This window comes from Canis lupus, chromosome 7 (assembly GCF_011100685.1).
Source record: "Canis lupus familiaris isolate Mischka breed German Shepherd chromosome 7, alternate assembly UU_Cfam_GSD_1.0, whole genome shotgun sequence".
Lineage (NCBI taxonomy): Eukaryota > Metazoa > Chordata > Mammalia > Carnivora > Canidae > Canis > Canis lupus.
Window position 1 is genome coordinate 37,688,627 of NC_049228.1, and position 27,424 is coordinate 37,716,050.

The 27,424-nt window shown below is 43.0% G+C and overlaps 1 long non-coding RNA gene across 8 annotated transcripts in view; it reads right to left on the reverse strand.

The window, feature by feature from the left end:
• LOC102153356 overlaps nucleotides 1–18,512 on the reverse strand; it is a 30,125-nt gene extending 11,613 nt beyond the window's left edge. Inside the window, exons 1-9 of one of the 8 annotated variants that reach the window (XR_005362266.1) lie at nucleotides 18,371–18,512; nucleotides 16,151–16,349; nucleotides 15,149–15,210; nucleotides 14,152–14,295; nucleotides 9,325–9,525; nucleotides 8,268–8,455; nucleotides 4,752–5,421; nucleotides 3,691–3,792; nucleotides 1,523–1,869 (exon numbers count right to left, since the gene is read on the reverse strand). This is a non-coding gene — a long non-coding RNA (uncharacterized LOC102153356). The other 7 variants (XR_005362262.1, XR_005362264.1, XR_005362263.1 and 4 more) reach the window with 7 other exon arrangements.
• Nucleotides 18,513–27,424: the final 8,912 nt, after the last annotated feature.

A 27,424-nucleotide genomic window follows, 5' to 3' on the forward strand; every position in this document is an offset into this window, starting at 1 on the left:
TTTGTTCTTTACATAAAGTCTAAATTTAGAAACTATGACCCTATATTTTGTTGAAAGGAAATCAGCCTGGAATTTGAAGAAATATCTAGTATACTAGTTTAAAACCCGAGGAGCGTTTTCAAAAAATGAGATGGAAATTAACCATTCCGAGGGAAATTAACCCTACTGCTAGTTAGGGACAATAATTTGGCCAGGACTGGGGCTCATAAATCAGTATAGGGTCTAAATAATTCTGATAATAGCCATCTTCTGGAGCTTTTCCAATTGCATGGCAGCTCAGCTGTTCCGATGGCGTTACACTACAGGTCTCTAGGTCTCTGTGATGCACAAAAGACACGCCTGCAATTGTAAGGCTGCACAGCTGAAGAAAGCAATATGTCTGGTTAAAACATGATTTATGCTTTGATAATTCCATTGACAAAAGATTTGCAATGGACTCTGTCCCAGTATCTAATTTCACCATTATCCGTTAACTGTAGATACCAAAGTCTTCCTTGGAATCTGCTCCCAACAGGTTCTTTGAGGTAACAATTATAAATGGACATGAATTTCCTAAGTGTTGGCAGGTAATTTTTGTGTCTAATATCATTTATTACTTTACCAGGCTGCTTTTTGAGGGATCCATTTCTCGTCTGACTGCTGATGGATTCTTACTGGTGTTCAATTGTTGTGGTTCAACAGAAGACAGATGATATTTTTCCTTCTTAAATCCAGCAACTTCCCTGCAGATATGACCCAATCTAAACATCCTAAAAGAGCATGCTTGGCAAAACCACAGTAAATGTTGATGTCCAAGAGCTCCTAAGTTACGATGTTAGCTGGTGGATATGTAAAAATACACAGTGTTCAAGAGACCAGCAGTTGGTTCCAGACATCTGAGGGATTAGCATACAGATTAGTAAAATGATCTGTGTGTATGTTAAGGCACAGGCGTTGTCGGGAAGCTGGCTTAGGGTTATGAGAGTAGTGTCTTTTTCATGTGCATGTGTTCACTTAGAGAAGGCACTTCTGTTACTAAATGTAACCAGAGCTCATCTAATCATTTGAAAAGATCCACTGAGTACATATCATATGGCAGGTGCCATGGCAGGCGCCAAGCACAGGGACATGAGTGTGAGTGGTTCCTGTCCTGGCGTGATCCACGGTATCTACCTGGGGAGATAGAGGGATAAGCCGACATTGGCAATTAGAGGGAGGACTCTCAAGATGCTGTGTCCTGTTTATGTTAACAGTAACTAACTCAGAACTTAACACAGTAAATACTCCAATGAAGAATGCATATCCTCTGATACAGGAATGTTCTAAGAAGGTACAAGAATTCTTATCAACCCAACCTGGGGTGGGGCGGAAAGACCAGAATCAGAGAAGTCTTCAAAGAGGAAAAAATATGTAGCTGGTATGGTAGGCTGAGTAACAGTCCCCCAATAATGTCTGTGTCTCATCTCCAGTACAGGTGACTATGTAAGCAGCAAAAGGGACTTTTTTTTTATTTTATTTATTCATTCAGGAGAGACACAGAGACATAGGCAGAGGAAGAAGCAGGCTTCCCACAGAGAACCTGATGTGGGACTCGATCCCAGGACCACGGGATCACAACCTGAGCCAAAGGCAGACACTCAACCACTGAGCTATCCAAGCTCCTAGGCAAAAGGTACTTTTGCAAATGGGATTCAGTTAAAGATCTTGAGAGAGGAGGGATTATCTGGATGGGTCCAATGTAGTCTCAGAGTCCTCACAGGAGAGAGGAAGGAGGGTCCGAGTCCGACCGAGATGTGAGAGAAGCAGGTTGGGTTCTGCCCTTGAGCTTCCAGAAAGAACCAGCCCTGGGACCTCCTGACCAAAGACCAGTAAGACTCCTAATCTCTGAAACTGTAAGACAATAAATCATATTGTTTGTAGTTACTAGGTTTGTGGTGATCTGTCATAGTAGTAATAGGGACCCAAGACACTGGCTCACTCATTCCTGGGAACCTACCATTCCCAGCCATTTCCTTAGACACACAGACTCTCCCTTTCTTCCAGGGACTCTATCCTACCTCCGCAACTCATTCCCTTCACCAGAATGTACCCCGACATTACTAATGACTGCAGGTCCTCTGGAACGTTTGCTTTCCAGACTCGTGCTCTGTCCACCACTTTCTATTTTTCCAGTACACTCTCTAGGGCCTGATGCTCGCAATCCTCCAGTCCCCCTGGGTCCTTGAATCTACCGGCCTCACCACCTGTGCACTGTCCTTCATCCCCAATGGCCTCGCCTGCCTCCTCACCCAATTTAGATTCTTGGGCAATCGTCGTAAACACACCCTAGCCTCTCTCTTGCTTTCATGTCTTTGCCTGCCAAAATTCCACCCCTGCTTATATCCGATTGTCTGCCTACACCTTGTCTGTGCTTGGACAGCTGAGTGTGACCGGAGGAGACATACAACCACATTTAAACACAGAACCACTGATCTCAATCAGCGCTGATGCTGCCTGGCCCTCCTCCTGCACAGGTGTAGTCCCTGCACCCACCCTCTGCCCCCCTCCCCAGCTAACACATCTCCCCCCTCCGCACCCCACCCTGCTTCTGATGTCGGGAGATGGGCTGTCAGCAGAAGGCTCCCACATGCCACATCCTGCCCTGCTCCCCACACAGGCTCTCCCACTCCCCTCTGGGACTCCCAGGGAACTGTCATAAGCCAACCTCTCCTTTCATGTGCCAGCTCCCGATCTCTGTCCCCTGTTGGACGACAGCACTCCAGACCTGGCTTCCCTCAGCTCCAACACAATTATTTCTCATCTCGGATTTGGCATCATCCCCATATTGCAGCAGAACTCCTTTTATCTCCTTGCATTCCTCTTGAACCCACTCCAGTCCAGCTTTCTTTTCCACTGTCTTACTGAAATAGCTCTCGTGGAGAGGTCAGCGCCAAACTCAATGGTCAGGCGCCAACTAAGTTCACTTTCCAGAAGCGTTTGACACAACGATCACACCATCTTCCTTGAAACGCTGTTTTGCTTTGGTTTCTGGGACACTCTTTCTCGGTTCTCCTCTGGCTCAACTGGTGACTCTTTGTTTCCACTTGTCTCTCCAACCTCTAGACAGCCTGGAGACCCAGGGCTCAGTCTTTAGAACTCTTCTCCATTTACTCCTACTCCTCGGGGATCTCATCCAGACCCATGCTTTTAGTATGCTCACTGTTCCCAAATTTGTTTCCTCCCCCTCCCTCCTTTAAAAAGATTTATTTATTTAAGAGATAGAGAGAGCACAAGCAGGAAAGGAGAGAGGGAGAGGGAGAGAATCTCCAGCAGACTCTGTGCAGACCGTGGAGCCCAATGCAGGGCTCCATCTCATGACCCTGAGATCACGACCTGAGCCAAAGTCAAAGAGTTGGACACTCAACTGACAGTGCCACCCAGGCACCCCTGCGTCTCCCTTTTGAACCCCAGCCATTGCCTTCACATCTCCACTTGGATGGGTAACAGGCATATCAAATAACAAGTCTCAGGCTGCACTTCAGCTTGCTGCCTCTGCCCCAGTGACATACCATCACACCTGCTACTCTTGTGGGTTTTCCCGCCTCTGTAAATGGCAAGTCTATCTCTTTAGAGACTCCAGCCTCCCCTCTTTTACCCACACTCTATGTCTAAATCCATCAGCATATCCTGTCAGCTGTATCTTCATGGTACGCTCAGGCTCCAAGCACTTACCATCTCTACCACGATGACTAGAGTCCTAATCCTTTCATCCCCCCCTCTCCTGGGTTGTCTTATTGGCCTCCTTGTTGATCTCCTTGTTTCTTCCCTGGCTCCCTGTCCCAGAAAGAAGGATTGATTCTCAATGTAGAAGCCATTTATTTAACATTTATTTATTTACTTTAAAGATTTTATTCATTTATTTGAGAGACTATGCAGAAGCAGGGGCAGAGGGAGAGAGAGAAGCAGGTTCCCTGCTGAGCAGGGAGTCCAACGTGGGGCTCTATCCAAAGACCCTGAGATCATGATCTGAGCTAAAGGCAGACACTTAACCCACTGAGCCACCCAGGCGCCCCTTAACAAATATTTATTAATGCAACATGTGCTCTGTTTGAAATGTGAGATCCTGCCAAGTGTCTGCTGCATCTCTAGATGCCAAACCTCTCCGCGGCCAAAAAGCTGAAAATGCCCCTTTGACCTCATTCTGAGCAGCCCATTCTTGACCACTGTACTTCCAGCCGCAGTGGTCTCCTTGCTGTCCTTCAAAGAAGCCAAGCACGCCTCTACTTCCAGCACTGGTATTGGACGTTCACTCCCTTTAGAATGTACACCCCCACCAAATCTCACGGCTTTCTTTTTCACTTCTTTCAGGGCTCATGGAATGAGGGAGAACTTTTATAAAACAGTACTGTCTTACTTGCAACCCTAGAATTCCCCATTACACCGTCCTCCCCTGTATTCTTCTTATGACATTTGTTTATGCTTTAACAATACTATGTATATTTACCTGTGGATCTGATTATGGCTTAATTCCCTCCACTAGAATATAAACTTTATTTTTTTTTTTAAGTTTTTTTTTTTATTTACTTATGATAGTCACACACAGAGAGAGAGAGAGAGGCGGAGACACAGGCAGAGGGAGAAGCAGGCTCCATGCACCGGGAGCCCGATGTGGGATTCGATCCCGGGTCTCCAGGATCGCGCCCTGGGCCAAAGGCAGGCGCCAAACCGCTGCGCCACCCAGGGATCCCGAATATAAACTTTATGAAAGCAGGAATTTGAGTTATTTTACTCACTGCTATATTCCTGATGCTTAGAATCCTTTCTGACATGTGGTAGATATTCCACAAATACTTGGAGGATGAACAGGTTTGCTAGATAAAATATTGGATGTCCAGTTACTTTTGAACTTCAAACAAATGACATATTAATTGTTTAGTATCAGTACATCTCATGGACTATTTGGACATACTTATACTAAAAAATTATTTCTTGTTGATTGGAATTTTAAATTTATTTATGTGTCCTGTATTTCTATTTATGAAATCTGGCAATCCTATGAACATATGAATACTTGATGAAGGTTTTAAAGAATTCTGGAGGATGACAAAGGGTAAGAAAAGACATTCTGGCAAAAGAGTGAATTTGCAAAGGTGCACAGGTGTGAAAACAGTGGCACTCATTCAGAGAAGAATGTTTTAGAAAGGCTAGACTATCCCCAACTTTGTTGGAAAATAAGCTTTTAAAGGGTCAGTTTCAACACTTGGACAGACTTAAAGTCTCATCTTTACAGATGAGTGATATTTAAAGTTTATAGGAGGGGCACCTGGGTGGCTCAGTGGTTGAGTGTCTACCTTCAGCCCAGGTCGTGATCATGGAGTTCTGGAATCGAGTCCTGCATCAGGCTCCCTGCAGGGAGCGTGCTTCTCCTTCTGCCAATGTTTCTGTCTCTCTGTCTCTGTCTGTCTGTCATGAATAAATAAATAAAATATTTAAAATTTTTTATAGGAAATATAGAAGACAGAATCTTTGTTTCTCCACCATACCCCTCTTACAGGGAAGGATATGCAAAATACCACAGGGACATTTGGGGGTGGGAGAAAATATATTTTTGCTCTTTCAACCTTGGAATTACATGAAGCCATTAGCTTCATATGGTTAATAACCACATTATTAACATTGCTGATATTGCTGGTCCTAATGTCTCTGGGCTAAGTCCCCTCCCTTATAATAAAGTTATGTACTGATTAGATCTTTTCTCCTGAAAGAGATGTGGCCTTACACAGTGATGCTACGATGTGGTGTCTGTGGGCCTTTTTCAGACTGAGGCACTCATTCTCCCAGTTGTCAGGAGCACTGGCTGCTCTGATTTGAATGATTTTCTGTGAGTTGCCATTAGTCAAAGTGAGCCATTTTGCCCAAGTCATACTCTCAACTTGGGTGGCCCACAGCCCAGCCCAGAACTCCCTTTGGGACCAGCTGAGGCCCTCACCATGATTGCAGAGCAATTCCTGTCCTCTCTCCCTCAGTCCTCTTTCCTTGTCTCCTTTCTGTTTTGACCTGATAACACTCCTCCATTTATCAATCTAATGTATGCTAATTCCTGGCTCAGAGTCTGCTTCTTGGGCACTTGATTGGATGAGCACTGGGTGTTATACTATATGTTGGCAAATGGAACTTCAATAAAAAAAAAAAATATTGAATTAAAAAAAAAAAAGAGTCTGCTTCTTGGGGAGCTTCACCTAGGAGAGTTGGTTCCAGGAAGGATCTGAAGAAGCCAACTCTAAAATGGATTTGGGACTGGGTTACTCATTGGTCACCAGCCACTGGTTCTCCCTCAGCTCATACCTAAGGACCATGGAATGCCCCTATGACCAGTTGATTGGGAGGGAAAAGGTCATGCTAATTCATAGGGTCTGCTTGGAGTTTGGATGCAAGACGAAAAGGGACCCTCCTGCACTACTGCTGTGTGACAGCCATGTGGGGGAGACCCTGGAAGACAAAGAAGGAAATCCTACCAGTTGGCAGACTTCTGGATGGTGCTTATAGTCATCTACTTTGGGTGGTTAGTTTCCCTGACAATATTAGGAGATTGAGGATGAAGACATCTGTAGAAGAGGCATGTTGGTGGGCCTCTGGGCGTGGCCCAGAGTGTGATGGGTTTTAAATCCTACCATTAATGCCCAGCAGAGAATATCCACCAAGGAAGAGGTGCCAGAACCAAGTAGAAAGAATGACAACTGGTAGTTATCAGCCAGCCCATCATCAACCAAACCAGTGATGGCATAATAGGCATAGGAACAGATAGCCATGGTGGCAGGAGTAGGGCTACACATGAGCTGAGAGCATGGACTCTCACTCACCAAAGCTGGTGTAGGTACTGGAACTGCCAAATGTCCAACCACCAGCAACGTAAGCTGACTTTGAGTCCCCAGTATGGTACCATCTCTCAAGGAGACCTGTTAGCTACTCATGGCAAGTTATCAACACTGGTCCCCTTCTACACTGGAAAGGGTGGCAATTCATCTTGGCAGGAATCAATACATAGATGTGGTTTGCCTTTCCTGTCCACAGAGTGTTAGCCAGCACCACCCTCTGAAGGATCACAGATGGTTTGATATAAAACCATGTGATGCCTTATCAATCTGAGGCACCCACCTTATAGCAAAAGGGGTGTAAAAGTAGACAAGTGACCATGGGGTCAACTGGACCCTGCTCCCTAGCAGGGTGGAATGGCCTTTGAAGGGGCTGCTGAGGCTTAGGCTTGGAGATGATAAGCAGCCAGAATGGGGCATTATCCTCCAGGTTGCAGAACATACCCCAAATCATCTAGCACTATGTGTGCTATGTTCCCAGAGGGAAGAATATGTGGGTCTGGGAAACAATGTGGTGGTAGGAGTGGCTGTGTTTATCATTACTGTCAGAGACTAATGGGAATTTGTGCTTTCTGTCCTCAAAACTCTGGACTCTGTGGACCTAGAGGTCTTGTACCTAGAGGGGAAACCACTTCCATTAGGAGACACAGCAATGGTTCCATTAAACATTAAGCTATAGTTGCTGCCCAATCACTTCGGGCTCCTTGTTGTAAGAGACAAGAAGAGAAAAGGAATCGTCACCCTTGGGTTGTATCATATTAGTGACACAGCAGGGGTCATCGACTGTGGTCATCAGGAGGAGGCAGGGCTGCTGATACACAATGGTGCCAGGGATGGGGTGGGGGAGGGATATGCTTGGCCCCCATATCACCTCCAGGAGAATTTCGTGTACTTCTTTCCCCAAATTTGATGGTAAGTGGATAAGATGCCATAGTCAAAGCTGGAGAAGGACATGGCAACCAGGGTCTCAGACCTATCAGGGATGAGAGTCTAGGTCTCCCTACCAAGTGAGCCACCAAGACCAACAGAGTCATCAGTCAAGGATGAGGGGAATCTAGAACAGGTGGTGGAAAGGGAAATGATCTGTTGGCACCGTAGGACCCATTGCTGCGGTGACAGGTTATAGTTCTTCCTTTTTTAAATTTTCCAGGAAAAAAAAAAAACAACAGCCAGAATCCTGGAGGAACTGATTGCAGAACTTGCTTTACAAAGAAAATAACGCAGGCAGCAGAAAGGGTGGACTGTGATACACTCACTGTCCAGATCTTCCCTTCAGGACTGAGATACCATTTCTCCAGCTGTTGGAAGTGTTGGCAGCTGAAGGCTCTCAGCTGAGTCACTCTCCAGAAATGCTCTTCGTCCCTTGCCCAGGAACATACCCTCCCTGGGGCCAGTTTCCAACCAAAGATAGTTGGATGGGGGATACAAAGGTCTAACCTCTTTGCATCAAAGTGGGACAAGGCAGGCTCTGCACAGCACTCCTGTGTCTGCAGCCTCGCTTTTATACATCCCAGCTCAGCTCTTCTACTTCCTTGGGTCTCCATTGGTGCTGATCCCAAAGACACTCCCCAGTGAACTTCCTGTACACAAATCTGTTTCAAAGTCTGTGTCCCAGGGGATGTGACCTAAGAAAACATTGTTGCAAATTTATTACAATTTATTTCCAGGGAGAGTTAAATAATATGAGGAACAAGCTGAGGAAAGAGTCATTATCTGATAATTTATAAAGGAAATGGCACAGAATAGTGAATAGAGCTGAGAGGTAAGAAGAGTGTTGTTGTGTTGAGCTTTATAGACGGGGCAAGAATCCCTGTTGGGACTGTTTCCAGAAGGGAATCAGAGTGATGGAGGTGAAATAGAATCAGAGGGATGGAGGTTTGTGCAAAGAGGATTAGGTAAAGCAATGCTCTAGGAGAGAACATATGGGAGACATCCTGCGTGTCCTACATCCCCTCAGCCCACCTTTATATTCTGGCCGTTAACATAACTGATGTTGTGTGGGGTTCAGTGGGGCTGGCTTGCATCCCGATCAGTGAGAACATCCTTGGCAATGTGCAGGTGCAACCTGACAGCAGCTCACCTCAGCCCTACCACATACCTCTCAACTTCTAGCACTTTCTGCCCTGTGGGATGTCTGTAGGAACCCATTCAGCCATCCGACACAATGGTTGTGCAAACCTGGCAGGGAGTTTCATTGCCTGTGGAAGCCCCTGACCCAATGGGAGATGCTCAGGTGGACAGGTTTGAGGAGCATTTTACATGGGCCCCTTCAAGAGTTGCTCAATCCTGAGCCAAATGGCCAGCTTTATAACACACCTGCAGATTGTTTTTCCTCCTTCCCTGTTTTACTCTTCCCAGTCTTATTCCTGCTCCTTGGGATCATTTTCCAAAATAAACTACCTGTGAGCAAACTCTCTTCCTGGGCTGGACTTTTTAGGGAAACCCAGGCAAAGACAGTTGGAACCAGAACTCCCATTCAGAGGGGATCTTTCACCAGTCAAGGGCCTCTGGTGTTAAGTGGGAGGACAGCAGTCCCTGGCTTGCAGCAGCATCCTAATCATGAAGAATTTCACCAGGAGCAGGTGGGATCACTGGAACACTCGTATGCCACAGTAATGGCACCCAAATGGTATGGGAACAATGCATATTATGTGGGTGTGCAGTTGGCCGAATCTTGTTAACAGCATCAGAAGTCCTGAAAAGGAAAGTGACAGGCTTAGATTAATCAAATATCCACTTAAGACATTCAGGGAAAGCCAGAAAGCCTCCATGGTGGTACTGGAAAAGGGATTTAATTATAAAGATACAGAGCCACAACAGAGAGTAAATGCCAGAGTCAGAGCCCCTGGAAAATGAAAAGGGAACACCGGTTTGGATGAACTAGAGAAATTTGGCCCCCCGATTCCCTTGAGGTTTCCAGGTTGGTGGAAGTAGCTCAAAATCCCATGTTGGAGGAGGGGAGCCTCTTCTCTCCTGGAGACTCTTCAGAGACCTTACTTGAGGCTCTTGCCTCACAGATGAATGTCCTCCTCTGGATCTCCTCCTGCTTCCTTTTGTTGCCACAAGATCTGGCTAATAGTCACTGGCAGGAAATGGGAAGGCATAGCTGGAGGCAGATCTTGATGGAACTGGGCTAGGAGGGCAGGATCTAAAGCTGGGGGTGATGGGGAAAGAGGGGAGAATTAGTTGACCTGACAGTGTTCTATGATTAGAAGTTTCATCTGAATCAGTTGTTAATGTGCGGGGATTGCTCTGTATAAATATTGAACATATTGGTGACCAGCAGTAAATGAGGGAGAGATGCTGGAACTATCTTTCAGAGTCTTGAGAATGGGGTTAGAAAGCTCAAGGAGATAGAAATACAGGAATGGATTTATTATATGATACGGAGAACCCATCCATGAGCATGCAGTCCATAGAACATCCCCTCCACTAAAGCAATAAGGATGTGCTAACGAGGGGCACCGGTGTCTTTGGAAAGTCCAGTGATGGTTATGCCCCACAGGGCAGGAGTAGAACTGGGCTCTCCAGTATGAATGGAGGTGAGAGGATTCTGGAATAGCAGAGCCCAGGCGTGGCACTTAACAGACAAGGGCAGGGTGGATATAACAGGATCAGGCAGCAAGGTGAGAGCCTAGAACAGATGCCTCCTCTCGGAGTTTTGTGGCAATGGCTAATAAATAGACCATAGTGATTCTAGAGAGGCAAGATAGATGGGTGGCTGATTGAAATGCTTCTTCGCTTACATAACCAGAAATACTTGAGAGCTTGGTGAGCAGAAGGCTAACATCAATTGAAGAAGCGGAAAATCATGACCTCTTGTCCAGTTTCCAGGTCTGAGCTAGTTCTACTCACAGAGGTCACTGACTGAAGGAGAGACTGGGTCCACTTGAGAAAGGAGCCTATGATGCTGCTACTGGAATAGACATCGTTTCCACCAATTCTTCCTCATGGAAGAACTCCCTCATTCTTCCATGACCCGTGGTCATATGCCAGAATCAGTATAGAGAGGGAAAAGGGAAATTACCAAGCCTCTGGGGGGTATTGGATATAAGGGACTCAAAATACCATGACAATCCCCTGGTCTTGGTAGAAACTTATGGAAGCCAGGCGATAAACGGAATCCTGCATAAACCCATCTGACAGTGGGTCTAGCGAGTCTGCAGACCCACCTGTGGCTACTACCCCAGTCCCCAAGTGCATAATTTGGATGCATATACATAACAGCAAGCAGAATCCTTACACTGAAATTCTGATTTATGGAGTTAGAGCTCTGGTAGGAAGGGTCCTTAAAACTGCCCTCCTCCAGCCAAGGTAGTAAACAGAAGCAATTATGTATCCTAAGAAGAACTGTGCAGCTAGGCCGAGGGATGCAGAGGAAGTGGCTTTGATCATACCCCATCCAATCCACCTGTATGGTCCTTGTGGAAACCAGATGGACCAAGGCAGGCCGTGACTGGGTCTACTCAGTTGCACCTGTTGTATCAGATATTACATCTTTACTGTGATGTATTACATAGTGTCTGGCACTTGGAGTGCAGCTATGGATGTGGTGAATGTGCTCTTTCTGTCATCAGTAAAGGAAAAGCAGGACCAGTTTGCTTTTACAAGGCAGTCCCTGTCTTGCCACAGGGCTGTGTTAACTCTTTTTTCCTTCTGTGACAACACAGCCCACAGGGACCTTGACCATTTTGATCATCCACGGAGGCAGGATATCACTCTGAGCTGTTAGATTAATGACGTTATGCTCATTTTGATTCAGAGAGCAGGAATTAATGCAGATTTTGAATGTCCTAATCAAATCCGTGCGTCAAAGGACGAAATCGTCAACACCGCAAGGACTTGTGGCTGGAATAAGATGTCGTTGCAGACAAGCTCTGACGATTACAGCCACCTTCCACAGAGGTTATAAAACTACTAGGGAGATTAGGTCCTGCTATTATTGTAATTTACCTGTAACAGACAATATAAGGAAAAGGCACTGAGAGGGTAGTCCATAATAACCTTTCATGTGTTTACTGAGGGTGCCTGCTGATTTTTAGGGATGACTATACTGCTGCTGCAATTAAGGAGCAAATGAGTGAGAGGCAACAGAAAAACCTCAGAAATACAAATTTGTTGTGTTGGGCATAACTTTCTAGTTGTTGGAAATGACATGGTTTCCTTAGAAATGGGCAAGTAGCCGCTGCTATTGTTCAGACAGACAAGTGGGGGGAAGATGCATAAAATAATAGGAGTGCACCAACAGGGGTGTGTGCTGGCCAGGTCTGAAGAGGATACCTGAGTCAGCACTGGGGTGGCGGGGTCCCCAGGAAGCAGGGATGCCCAAGGAAAGGCAGGGAGAAGGAGGAGCAGGGAAGAGCAGCAGTGCAGGGGTGGGTGGGGATCCTGGAAAGCAGGTGAGCTTGGGAAAGAGGGAGAAGCCAGTCTGTAAAAAGCTGACACGAATGAATAGAACAAAAGAATCAATGAGTCTGCGACATGTATAGGAAGAACAGCAAAGCTGAGTGATACCAAAAGACTGATCCCCCTCAAAAAAAAAAAAATCATGAATGCCTTTCCCAATACAAAATCAATTGTTTATGGGAAAGAAAATCCCCAAATTATCCTGATAATTTGTTTTCATAAGTGACTTTTATCACTCTGCTTTGGGAGAAGTATTTTAGACATCTTGTAAAATACAAATTAGCGGGTGGGAGGGGGGGACCCAACCCACAATTGTACCATCCAGAGAGTAATTGCATTATAATGTCGATGTTTACTGTCCAAAGGTTTTGTGTGCATGTATTCTATTTTAATAAAAACAGGATCATGCTGTGCAAGACAATTTTGTTTAAAAAGGCATGGCTTTCATCTGTGAGAAGAACAGTAGTACTTCCCTCAAATCACATTCAATTTCTAAAAGGAAGCCAATGGACGACAGAAAATCCCTTCTGGGATTATTTTTTATTTGAATCCTCAACCTCCTATTTTCTTCTCCTGGAATGTGCTGTATCACTGCAGCGCGAAGCCAGGGCTGGGTCAGGCTCTGCCTGGCTCTTTCCCGCTGCCCAGATCCACAGCCCCCATCATGTGATGTTACTAGGAGCTTGCTACAGCTGACCCACATATTTAATTTATTTTTATGGAGCCTTTTTCTGGAACCAAACCAAACCAAAACAAACAAACAAAAAAAGCGTTGGGGGCCTATCTTCCACAAGAAATGAAGAGGAAGTAATATCACTCCTGCAGAACATCAGGGCAGGTCAGTGGTCCTACCTCGCCATGACCCTCTTGCAGGGAGTCTGCGGCTCACCGCCCGGGCCTTCTCCATGGTCCCATGTAAGACTGGACAGAAGCCAGGGAACTAATAGGGTGTACATAATGACTCAACGTCATCTTGCCTTCTCATTAACCGGGAGATTTTGATCAAGTTACTTAAGTTCTCTGAGCCTTGGCACCCTTTCATCAGCTAATGGAAATAATACCTATATGTTTTACAACAGTGGCAAGCGCTGAATAGGACTATATGGGCAAAGAATGAGCGTTTCTTCACTGTGTGCAGAAACAACAAACCACTCATTCTGCATACTTGACCACCAAATATAAGAGTTTATGGAAAGGGCAGGATTGGGACAGGTGGCCCAAAACCTACGTAATTTTGTCACCAAACCACTGACGATAACAATTCCCATCCCAATAAAATGCCCTCAGGTTACACTTCTAAAAAAATACTAAGTAGGGGTATCTGGGTGGGCTCAGGCAGTTAAGCTCCTGACTCATGATTTTGGTTCAGGCCTTGATCTCAGGGTCGTGAGATCAAGCCCCAGATTGGGCTCCACGCTCAGTGTGGAATCTGCTTACCCTTCTCTCCCTCCCTATCTCTCCCCCTGCCCTGCCCCCCTCACTTGCACCCTCTCTCCTTCTCTAAACTACATAAATAAATCTTTAAAAAAATGCTAAGTAAATGTAAGACTTGCCTTTAAGAAAAGGTGATGGCTGCTTGATGGAAGAGGGTATGAGTAAGAGTAGATGCTGCCAAGTTACGGATATGAGGGTGAATTGCACCAAGATCCAGGAAAATTTCCCAGTGAGTGCTTCCCAGACAGAGCCAAGAGGGAGACAGTGGGGTGAATGGGCACCTTGTTCAGCACTGGATTACTTCATGACTTCCGGTGGTTTCTTAATGCTTATTGAATAGTGTGCATTGAACTGTAAAATATTAGCATGTGTGTCCTGAGCTACAAAATATTGACATGAAAATCACATATGAATCAAAGCAATCTCAGTTATATAGATATTCCTGTTTCCATTCATGTATGAGCTAATTTGCATTACATACCTAGACGCTGGAGCAGAGCAGACTGTACTTAGTATAGAGGCTGTCTAGATGCAAATGCTCCTGGATGATTGTGAAACCATCGTCATCATCATTAACATCACACTCATCATCAAAATGATCATCATATACATTAGCCCTCACTCGCTGGGAATTTAGAAGAGAGAAGAAAGTTAATATACAGAACCAGCATACAAGAGACCACAAAGAAAAACCATCCTAATACAAGATTCTGACCCCAACTGGAGGCGTATGTTCCTGCTAAAATAGGGACCGGTTCTAGAATGTTGGCAGTTTTGAATTCCAGTTGAAAGTGACAAGTAAGAATAGAACCAGATGCCTTTTGGAATATTTATACTGAGGATATCAGTCTTTAATTCAGCATTTCTCACACGTTCTTCTTGTGGCAAAATGGTACGGTTGGGTTTATTTGGTGTCGGAAATAGAGAACACAATGACTCTCTCTGATTTTATTTTTATCAATTATCTACTAAGATGGGAGTGTGAGTAAGGGTAAACCAAGTCTAATCCCTCTGTTTCACATAGTTTCAGATTCCACATTTATTGCAAGTGGCCATGGAAAAATAGCTCATATTTTACCAAAGTTTGACCTTTATGGAAGAGCACTGATGTTTCTTCGCTTACACAGCAAGCCTTGGTCCAGCTTGATTGTCTGACGGAAATTTGTAGGAGGAGGCAATAATGATTTTAAGATTTAAAACAGGGGATCCCTGGGTGGTGCAGTGGTTTGGCGCCTGCCTTTGGCCCAGGGCATGATCCTGGAGACCTGGGATCGAATCCCACATCAGGCTCCCGGTGCATGGAGCCTGCTTCTCCCTCTGCCTATGTCTTTGCCTCCCTCTCTCTCTCTCTCTGTGACTATCATAAAAAAAAAAAAAGATTTAAAACACAACAACATCACATAGAGCCTTCTTCAAATATTAATAAGAGCTTCCATCTCACACTCTATTTCGTGCCACATTCATTCGACTCTGCTTACACAAACTCTTGTCTCAGGCTGTCTCAGAGAGCCATGTTGGTTCAACTGGTAGCAGGAAACAGCTGCAAAGACAAAACTTAGCAGGTGGTGCTTGTTCTCTAGAAACTGTCCTTAAATGGCATAATACAATAGTATGAACTTAGACATTCAAGAATCAGGAAATTCTAGAGTAACAGTTCTTATATCGATTCAGCTATATAGCACATTTAAAATAGTTTAAATAATAGATCCTGAAAATATAAATTATAATGTGTTATGCTATCATATACCACTTGAAGGAAAAATGGGAAGACTTACTTAAGGCTGAAGAGATTGAGTATTGCTATGAAAACCTGTGGAATTTCTTGTACTTTGATCACATAGATTCCTTACCCATATGCTTCATGACTATCATTTCTTCTAGATTTAGCTAGAAGGTCTATCAAAAGACAAAGTGATCATTTTGCTAAAGTCAGATCCCTAAATTACAATTTTTTGAATCAGGAAGCCTTAAGTCAAAGTTCTAGAAAAGGCCATAAACTGTTCTATTTTGTACTTGTTCTTACATACATTATTTAAATCTTTATGACTTTAGATTGGCTTGATTTTTTTCCCCTTCCTCCATTGGGAGTGCATTCCTGCCAAGTTGGAAGTTTGTAACAATCATTTTTGAATGACATAAATGCAAAAAAATCTCAACCGTCTGTCTGCAATAGGAAAAATTATATTTCTTTCACCATTGTTTTACTGCAAGTTCATGAAGCTATTTTTATAAAACTGTTTTTTTTCCATGGGGGAAGAAAGTTCAGTACAAACATGTTGACTTAAAACCCAAACTGAATTTTTCTAGGAAGGTCTTCAGTAGATGAGTGACTATATTATAGTTTTAAATATTATTACTTTAAAATATTTTTTGTTTTGATTTTCACTGACTTGAATGATATGGGCAAGGTGACTGGTTTTTCTAAACTTCCTTTTCACGAAGTAAAATTGACAATAGTTTATGTAATAGACTACAGTTACCATTGTTATTTGTCTGCCCTGCAAGATTTCCCAACATCTTTCTTGGGTCCTGGGAGTCCTTCCCTGGGATAGCTTGATTGGCAGCCTAAGAAGGAACTATGTTGCCTCTGGAGTCAGATGCCACAGGCGTATGAAGGTATGTGGGTGAGTGAGAGGGTGGGACAGGTGGCCATCTTTTCCATCATGAGTGGAAGTCCATCTGTAGAAAAAGATAAAATCAAGCAGAGCCAGAAATGAGCAAAGTATGGGCTGACAGGAGTGGGAAGCCAGTGTAGCATTAGTGATTAGGCAAGGAGAGGGAGACCTTCCTTGTCTTCTTTCCACTTCCAGAAGGTCCCTCAGGTCCAATCAACCTCCTTGATCTATCTACAAGGTACCCCATTATCCAGAGCCTCTTAAACTAGGATATTTTCTTTGTATGCTAACGCTAAATATAAAGTTACATTTCTAATGTCTCCAACCCAACAAATCATACATAATACAATGTCTTTGCTAATTCTATTGCATGGGGTTGTATATAGGACAATGGTTCTCAAACTTGAGCATGCAAAAAAATTACCTGGGTGGAGAGGGCACTTGTTAAAACAGGGCTGGACACTATTCTTAGAATTTTTGATTCAGTCAATCTGGGGTAGAGATCTGGGAATTTGTATTTCCTTTTCCTTTTTTAGGTTTTATTTGTTTATTTGAGAGAGAGTGAGCGTGTTCATGAGCAGGTGGGAGGGACAGAGGGAGAATCAGACTTCCTGCTGAGCAGGGACCCAGAATCCTGAGAACATGACCTGAGCTGAAGACAGATGCTTAACTGACTGAGCCACTCAGGTGCCCTGAGAATTTGTATTTCTAACAAGTTCCCAAGTAATGCTGACACTGCTGGTTCAGAGACTACATTTTCAGAAATGCCAGTGAAGTGTTAACACAGACCTTTATACAACCAGTTCATAAGTAACAGGCAACGTCATTAACCAATGAACTCCCCATCACTGAAAGTATTCAAGAAGCAGCTGGATCAAAAATTTTCAGGAATGCTGCGGGAGGGATTTTTTTTTGTTGTGTGAAAAAATACACTAATATTTCATGATTTTTAAAAATTTCTTCTAGCTGGGAGCAAAGGATTAAGAGAACACTCCATCTGGTTCTTCCAAATAGCAGAGAAACACAGGAAAACTGAATGTATTCCTGCCACAAATTCAGACTTGTTCAGTAAAGCAAGCACTGTGGTGTATTTCCATATTGACTTTGGGAAAAAATGCATCATTATTGTTTATGAAGTAAATCAGCAAACACACAGTTAGCCCCTCCTCCAGATTGCTAATAAAGCAGATTATGTCCTCACTCCCCAAACCCACCTAACAACTCTACAAATCATATACATGATAACAACAGCCAGAGTTTATCTTGTAACATTAAAAATTCTAATTTGAGGCAATTGATTTTTCCAGTTCCTGGACTTTGGTTCTGTTACTGTTACCAGTAGTTAAACCTAATGATTAGTCCACCAGAAATATCATGTGGGAAAGAAAAAATCCTTCGTTTCTTTTTAAAATTTTTGAGAAAGAACAGAGCATATTCAACAAAGGTGATAATGAAAACCTTGTAGCATTACTAGGTATGGTTATATTTTCATTGTGTTGCAACCACCTCTCAGGATTATTTCTTTATTTCTAGCATGGGAAGTGTCCATTTTTGAGTAATAAATTCAGGCTTATGTGCAGCTGGTTGAACCAGGACAGACACATCAATCGTGGGGCAATGTCTTTGATGTACTGTTGTTAAATGTGTTGAGTATCACCTCTGAGTGGACCATTCCTTAGAAACCATTCTTTTTTTTTTTTTTTTTTTAAGATTTTATTTATTCATGAGAGAGAGAGAGAGAGAGAATGGCAGAGACAGGCAGAGGGAGAAGCAGGCTCCATGCAGGGAGCCCGACATGGGACTAGAGATCCTGAGACTCCAGGATCACACCCCTGGCCAAAAGCAGGCCCTGAACTGCTGAGCCACCCAGGGATCCCCTTTAGAAACCATTCTTAAAGGAGCCTTAGTAGTTATTCTTTGATAAATAAGTGAGTCACAACAGTTTACTATCGTTGTGGTTTGAGTCTTCAAAAGTTTAACCAGGATATATTAGTCTTAATATACTTTAAAAAAAAACTGAGGAAAATGAAATAAATATCAATAGGCATGCTTTTGAAATTATAAATATATGGATCTGTTACCTACTAGTTTTGTCACTTTAGCCAAATCTCCAGATTCCTGAAGCTCCCCCAAGCTCAGTTTTCTCACTGCAGGGTTTGGATTGGATGTTCTCTGTATTCCTTTCAAAGCTAACATTCCACAGTCTGGTGGGGGTGGGGTAGCATTATGATTCATCAAGTTTTCTTTAAACATATCTTGGTTTATAGCAATTCCTAGAATTCGGGAGTTGGATCAGTTCCACACCTTTCTTTAGGAAGTGGAGACACAGAGAAAATGAGTAGCATGGGACTAAACTTCACAGGGAATGGTTACTTCATAAAAGAAGAAAGTCTGAAACTCTAGAGCAAGGCAGAAATCTGTGTATCAGAATTGTGGGCGTATTGGAGAACTGGTAGGGGAATACTGGTGTGACCCATTATTTATGGAGGTCCTCCCCTCTCCAAAGTAACAGATTGCTGTGGTTTCTTGGTGGAATTTCACCATATGTTCTGTGGCAGCTATATTGTTAACTCTTTTACATAAGGGGAAATGGAAATAATACAAGACAGTAATTTTTGCAGGTTTATGCAATAAGTCAGTGTTAAAAATCAGATTAAAAACCTGAGATTTAGGGGGCTTAAATGTAGTCACATGAGTATAGTCACGGGCAGGCACTGGAAAATTAAAGTAGAGGCCCAAAGTTAGCAGAGTTTCCTGTTTTATCAATGTGAAAACTAACTAACTTTAAAGGAAATAGTCACGGAGGAACGTTGTGTCGTCATTATTTACAAAAGAAACCATTCAAAGCACTATGCCAGCTCACTTTCAATGCTGTTGAAAATCAAAAAACAAACAAATAAAATTTGGTCCATTAAGTATAAATTAGCATAATTTGTGTGAGTGCGATTAAAAGGACAGGTAAACCGTGCATCAGTAAATGCAAGATATAGAAGGTTTTGTGCAAATGTCTATATACATTAAGTCTGAGGTTCCCGGTTTGAAAGGGATTAACTAAACTCAGTAGAAGTAAAGCCAAAGAAAATATACACTTCATCTGCGGAGAAAAAAAAAATGCTTAAATTTCTCTTGGTGATGGCATACGGCTACAGGATAATCACATCCTTGTAGGGATCCACTCTTGCATATTCACTTAATATAAAACACCCAGTCTTTACCACTCTGTTGAGCATACTGGCATAATTCACAGCAGATAAAAGAAATATATCCCTTGGCAACTTTTGGCTCACTATCCAGAGAATCTGCTGTTTGATATATTTAATAAAATAGTGAAGCTTGATATTGAATTTCTATGGTGCAGAAATATCCCAAGAATGCACACAGAAAAAATAAATAAGAATATGACTCTAGTAGTGAAACTGAAACAAATGTGAAGATGAAGGGACATCAAAGCAGAAACAAATGAGACTAGTTTCACATTCTAAACATTTTAAATTACTGGGAATTTATTTTATGTTGGCATCAATATGAGATCATACATACATGACATCTATAATATAATATTAAAAAAGAACTGTTTATATCTTAAAATGAATGATTAAAATAGGCTTGGATGCGCTATGTTGTCATATTTAAAAATGGATTCATCTAATAATTGTGGCTATAGCAACCGCCTTGATAAAGCCTAGAGTTTGGGCATGATAAACAAGACTAGAAGAAAGGAAGAGAGGACCTGGAGTAGTGGGAAGAGATTCAACAGACTGTGTCTGAAGCATATAGGATGATCACCAAAATGGAACTTAGAATGGAGCTCTATAGGTTTCATTCCACATGTCATATTCCTTAGCCAGTATCTTCACATGGCTTCACGTGTCTGCCCAAAGAATATAGTTGCATTAGCTATATTTTCTTACCTTCTGTATTCTTGATGCTCTGGCACTGAGGGCTTTGCAGACCTGGGGAATTACCCTTTCCAGGCTGATTCCTAGAGATAACAACTTGCCTGAGAGCACACTTTTGATATCCAAACCACACCCTGCCACACCCTGTAATCATTTTCTTTGATCACACTTTGGTCTGGGACACTAAACTGTCTTAATCACCCTGGGGTCAGGTACTGGACAACCAAACACTATTCCTACAGCCCTGAGCCTGCCAAAGATCATTCAGACTACTCAATCATATGTTTGGAGGGCTTGCTTACCTTGCCTCTCCCGTTCTTTCTGTGTAAAGCACTATAGAAGTTCCTGCCCACAGTTCGCCTCTCTCTGCTTGCTCATCTTGCTTTGCTACTTCCCTGTGTGGCCCTGTATGCTGTGGCATAGTGTGGCATGCCCCCTATTCCTAGGGGATTGTAAATATAATAAAAAAAATTCTTCCTTCATTGCAATCATTTTCATGTTTCATTTTTGTACATGCTCAGAACAAGTCCCTGGTACATTTATAGAACAATAGTGTTATGCAAATTTACTAAATTTTTCAACTATCCACATAGACTGTTGCAACTTGACAGATTTTTTCTGAGGCTGCCTGTTAACCTATTATGTACTATAGTACCCAGGACACCTTACCCTCCCTGAATCTCTTCACTCAGTATTTTAATGATTCTGTGTCTATTGTATTACAGCAGAACTATTTGGGATGGCCCAGCAAAATTTCCAATTCTTTTGGAAAATGAGAAATCTGTCCTTTCTGCTCAAATTAGACCTCTGTTACGTGCCACCCCTTTCTCTGTCCAATGGATGAGCATGCAATTAAACTAGGTCAGCTAGATATTGTTTCTCTGGCATTTGGTCCTTGCATCATTTGACACTGGATCAAACATGTTGGAGCTGGGGCACCTGGGTGGCACAGTGAGTGAAGTGTCTGCCTTCAGTTCAGGTCATGATCTTAGCATCCTGGGATCCAGCCCCACATCAGGCTCCCTGCTGGGTGGGAAATCTGCCTTTCCCTCTCTCTGCCCCTACCCACTACTTTTGTTCATGCTCTCTCTCTCTCACTCACTCTCTCTCAAATAAATAAATACAATCTTAAAAATTGGAGCTGGGGCACCCGGTTGGCTCAGTGGTTGAGCATCTGCTTTTGGCTAAGGGCATGATCCCATGGTCCTGGGATAGAGTCCTGCAACAGGCTTCCCACAGAGAACCTGCTTCTCCCTCTGCCTATGTCTCTGGCTCTCTCTGTGTGTCTCTCATGAATAAATAAATAAATAAATAAATAAATAAATAATCTTTAAAAAATAATTTGAGTTCTTTGCTAGGAGTTGGGACCAAAGCTCCTGCCAATGACGAGGTAATTGGCTGTATTTTTGGAGCATGTATTTGTCGTGGGAATCTTCTGCAAAAGGGTGGAATTTGGGAATTTGGGCAGTCCTGGCTTTCTACTTGAGTATCATCCTTAATGTCACATCCTCCTCAGGTCAGTGAGTACATATTATCTGTTGTTTCCAGCTATCATCCATTCTGGATGCTTAGTTTCTATGCCCTATGGGTTGTCCTCTTGACATCTGAAACATCGTCTCTTATATCCTTAACATCATACCCAATATCTCCCAAATGTACTTTTTATGATCTATGTGGTAGGTGGCAAAATGGCCACGATTGTTCATAGTTATGCATATCTATGCCCTTTATTGTGTGTCTTCTTCCATTCAGAGGTGAAGTCCATTTTCCTACTCTCTGAATATGGGTGGGACTCGTGATTTTGCTCTGGCCAATATTAGATGGTGGAAGTGGTGCTGTGCCAATGCCAACACTTTTAGAGGCCTATGTGTTTCTACTTGCTCCATTGGGACTCCTGCCTTGCCAGGTGAAAAAGTCCAGGCTAGCTTGCTGAAGAATGTAAGGCCATGTGGATGAGTGCTGAGTCAGCTCAGTGGTCCCAGCTGAGGCTCTGGACATGTGTGAGAGCCCACCCACCACCAACAACACTGATCTATAGCTGGCTACCGGTGCATGAAGGAACACAGCAGAAGAACCACTAAGCAGAGCCTAACCTGCTGGCTCTAGGGTCACGAGGTACATGAAAGATTGTGGTAAGCCACAAAATTTTGAAGTGGTTTGTTATGCAATAGCAGCAATTGCTGAGTGGTGTGTGATATATTATTTATTATTCATAATAAAAAATAGACTTATTTAGCAATAAAGCCAAACTTGAAAAGCTATAAAATCCAGGGTGCCTGGATGGCTCAATTGGTTGGGCATTTGACTCTCAGTTTCAGCTCAGATCATGATCTCAGGGTGGTGGAATTGAGCCCCTTATCAGGCTCCACACTCAGTATGGAGTCTGGGGAAGATTCCTTCCCTCTTCCCCTCCCCCTGCTAGGGCATGCTCTCTCTCTCTCTCTTAAATAAATAAAATCTAAAAAAAAAAAAAAAAAAAAAAGCTGTAAGATCCTTATCACCAGGATCTCTGAGCAGAGGCTTTGTGATTCCTGTATTATTATGATACTTTTATTTCTTTATCATTTTAAATGCAAATAAACACATTCAAAAACATATTGTTCTCTTCTTCCCATACATGCAATATCTGAACATTAGCATGAAAATATCCCAAGTTAGTAAAGACCATTGAGTGAGGACTAAATAAAACCAACTGGTCGTGTGCCGAGAGAGTAACAGAATTGATAAATTCTGATGCATGGGCACCGACTTCTCAGCCATGGTTTTGTCTTTATTTTTTTTTATTTTTATTTTTATTTTTATTTATTTGTGATAGTCACAGAGAGAGAGAGAATGAGGCAGAGACACAGGCAGAGGGAGAAGCAGAGGGAGAAGCAGGCTCCATGCACCGGGAGCCCGACGTGGGATTCGATCCCGGGTCTCCAGGATCGCGCCCTGGGCCAAAGGCAGGAGCCAAACCGCTGCGCCACCCAGGGATCCCGGTTTTGTCTTTAAATTCTTCCTGCTGTTACTGCTGGACCTCAGAAAGTCCCTTACACCCGAGTCTTAGTTTTATCAGTACGATGGACACGACAATCCTCCATCCTGAGACTTGGTGTAGACTAATCACATACTTCTTCCAAAGAGTGGAGAACTCAAAATAAATTACATCTACACACAAAGTACTATCACATGAAGAGAATAAATCTCTTAAGAAGAAAATCTTAGAAAATACATTACCTAAGGCATGAATCTCCCCAAATAAAAATCTTATTGAAGAAATAATCAGGTTAGAGCACAAATGAGTAAACTGAATTAAATTGTAAGATATTAACTATTGTAGACAATCTAAAGTTATGTTTACATAGAAGCCGAAGAGAAAGAGGAGTTATTTGAATTTCTGAGAGAATAGATGTAAGAGAGTGGCACTAATTGGGCATCCAGCATAGTTAACAGCTCAGAGCCAAGTTTTCAGACAAACAGACTTGCTTAGTCATCCATTAGATTTTAATTTTTTTCTGACATAAAATGAATAACCTACTTGTCCATGCCACCAAATTTCATGATGCATATTTGATGATTATGTGTATTTCATATTCATGATGATTTACATTCTCATGATTATTTAAAATATTACTTGCAAAAACACACAACCCTAAAATGTACCATCTTAGCCATTTTCAAGTGTAGCGTTAAGTATACTCACATTGCACTCTGGTGATTTCTAAAGAATTAATGACAGATGAAATTTTACAAAGGTGGGAGTATCAGAAAAATATCTTAAAGCCCCTGCATACATGGGAGCCTAAGGCCTTGAAGTATCAAAAATGTGGCCAAACTGTGACTCTTATTTTATCGGAGGATTGTCCTTGGGAATGTTTATGGAGAGGCTGTGTGACTCCTGAATTAGGTAAGATAATGATTTTTCTAGCTCAGAAATTTCAATGCTTACTGCTTTGAACCCTGTTCATGTGTTCCCTGATCACGCATTCCCCACCCCCCAAGTCTATACCCGCACACGGCAGGGCCCACCGTGTGAAGCTGAATGAGACTGTGAGCCCTCAGAATCCTGACTGTGTTTACCTTTTACAGAGTGGTTTTGTTCAAGCAGACACAGCTAGGAAGCTGGCGAAGATTCTCTTTGTTCTGTCACCACGGACTTTGGTATCAGGCAGACTGGGTCCAGGTTCCAGCTCTGCCACTAACTTTCACACATGTTTTTTCATCTGGAAATAATAATGCTGCCTGGTTGGAAGGGACATCATGAGGAACACATAGAGGATGTGAGAAGAACGTTCAGGATGAAATGGACAAGACATTCAAAAGAATGTCCCCATGAAATGTCTGCTCAGATTTTTCCATTCTTCACCACCCTGTGCAGTGTCCCAGGCATAGGATCGTTTCTTCATCCTTCTCTCCATCACCGATTGTTGGGGAAAAAAAATGACACTTGGCATTCCCTTCCTTCAGCCTATCCCCTCTGGGTAAGGGAGTTCATCTAAATCTACATTCATGGATCATTAAGGGATACCTGCATGCGATGTGTCCTAACAAACCTCATAGGAGCATATGGGAAACCACACATTTTTTTCCCCACCAAGACTGGTTATAGCTAATAAATACTTTAAGATCTCTTTTTATTGGGACGCCTCAGTGGCTCAGCAGTTGAGTGTCTGCCTTGGGCTCAGGGTGTGATCCTGGGGTCCCGGGATCGAGTCCCACATTGGGCTCCCTGCATGGAGCCTGCTTCTCCCTCTGCTTGTATCTCTCTCTGCCTCTCTCTCTGTATCTCATTAATAAATAAATATTTTTAAAATCTATTTTTGTTTATGATGATGATGATGAGTTAAGGGAAAAGAAGGTAGCAGGAAGGGATGGGAGAAAGAAGGGAAAGACAGAAGGGAAAGGCCAGAATGGAGGAGGAAAAGGATGGAGGGAAGGTAGGCACAGAAAAAGGTGGAGGGAGCAGTAGATAAATAGAAACTGCCAGCAAAGTTACATTGGCAGAGCTTGAAGTGAAGGTAGGGTTTGTTTCTACAAGGAGTGAGAAAGAGCCACAGAGAGGATGGTTTGTATTCTCAAACCTCATGGAGGCTGGGAAGCATGTAGCACACACTGGCTGGCATACAGTCAGTGCTCAATATATGTGTGCTGAATGACAGAGTGTGTAGAAGGGGCTGAGGTGGTAGCTTCAGTCTAAAGTGTCATTGAGGCACCTGATCACCACCTGATTGTTCTTCAGGCTGAGGGTGTTATATCCTGGCTGTCTCTTCTATCGACTTTCCTTTAAAAGGCCAACTTGCTTGTAGGGAAGAAATCATTGTTTGGACTTTAGCTCTAGTGCTCAAAGTAGTAAGTATCCATACACTAGTTGGTGGCAGGGGTGGGGGGCGGTGTGTGTGAGGGGGTGGGGGGGAAGGCAGACGTTTCCCTACTTTGTCCTAAGCCAAAGCAGTGGTCAGACTGTAGAAGGGGCTGTCATGGTAGGTAGTGAGGGAGGTAGTTTTAGGCAGGTGGCATCAGTCCATGGCTGCTGACCACATGCCAGCAGTGATTTCACTCAGGCTCACTTCATAGAGGACCTGAACAGGGCAAGCCTGGCATCATAGCACACACCAACAATTCTAACCATTAGGTAGCGAGATCGTGATGTAGATCCTTGCTTCTGTATGTTGGGTCTAATGGAGCCAAAGTAACATTTAGCTCCCAGACACCTCGGAGAGCTTCTATCTGACCCCTATTTTACCTAGTCAGCTCATGCGTCAGTCTTCGCATCTTGGGTTGGGTTTCTGTTCCAATTCTCTGCTGAAACTAGAGTCTATCCCTTTTGGCCAAGACCAGGAACCTCTCACAGCCTCCTGCCTTTGTCTCTTCTCACCTTTTTGCTAACCAAACCACCCTAACCTGGAAGGACCAATATCATCTATAATCTTAGCATCCAACTGACAACCATCACTGCTTCCAAGACATGGCTCTACCCAACCCTGTCCTCATCGAATCAGCCACTTGAATGTTAAATCACCTATACAGATTTCATTTAGCCTTGCTTGGATTTGGTGGTCTGTTCCTTTGTCCCTTGCTAGAGCAGCCTGATTCTTCTGTCCTGGCATGCTTCCTACAGCCTGAAGTTGGCTTTTTATTTCCTCCCTATTTGGAAAAATCCCCTTTGTCTGCTCTGTTGTGTGAGTAATCCAAAGCTTACCAAAAGGTATACTCTCTTTGAACTTCTCAGGAAAATGTCTCAGTTTCTTCACCTCCTACCACCTTCTACCTTCCTCTTCCAACCAAAAGGACACTAACATATTGTGATACCTTCACTTACAATTTATGTCTTTGGGGGATTTGTACAGTGAAAGTTGATCATCATTCACTTATACTTTTGCTCTGTCCTTGGTGTAATTTGGGGGCTTGGTAAATAACTATTGATGAAAGAATGAACTAAAGCAGCTTAATAATGGTTTAAGAAAATTGGGAATGGTTTCTCTAGTATGCTCATTAATGATTAGATAATGCTTTTGTGAGATAGTTAATTCTGTCCTAAGTGTGAAGTACTAATGAGGACAAAGCAGTGATTGTTTTTCTTCAGAGACATTTTTATTATCTGTTATTCTTTTTAAAAAAGATTTACTTATTTATTTGAGAGAGAGAGAGAGGGGAGAGAGGGAGAGAGAGAGAGCATGCACATGGGGAGGGGCAGAGGAAGAGGGAGAGAAACAGATTCCCCACTGAGCTCGGAGCCTGACTCAGGGCTCAATCCTATGACCCTGAGAATCAGCCACCCAACCGGAATGGGCCACCCAGGTGCCCCTATGATCTGTCATTCTTAAAATTACCCATTTTATTTAAAAAATGTAATTCCATTATAGTTAACAGTGTTATATTAGTTTCAGGTGTACAATATAGTGATTCAACGCTTCCATACATCAGCCGGTGCTTATCACGACAGGTGCACTCTTTAATTCCCATCACCTATTTCTCCCATCTACCACCCACCTCCCCTCTGGTGACCATCAGTGTGTTCTCTATAGTTAAAGGTTTGTTTTTTGATTTACTTTTATTTTTGTTTGTTTTGTTTCTTAAACCCCACATATGAGTGAAATCATACAGTCTTTCTCTTTTTCTGATTGACTTATTTCACTTAGCATTATACTCTCTAGCTCCATCCATGTTGTTGCAACTGGGAAGATTTCATTCTTTTTTATGACTGAGTAATATTCCATCACATATACATACCATATCTTCTTTATCCATTCATTTATTG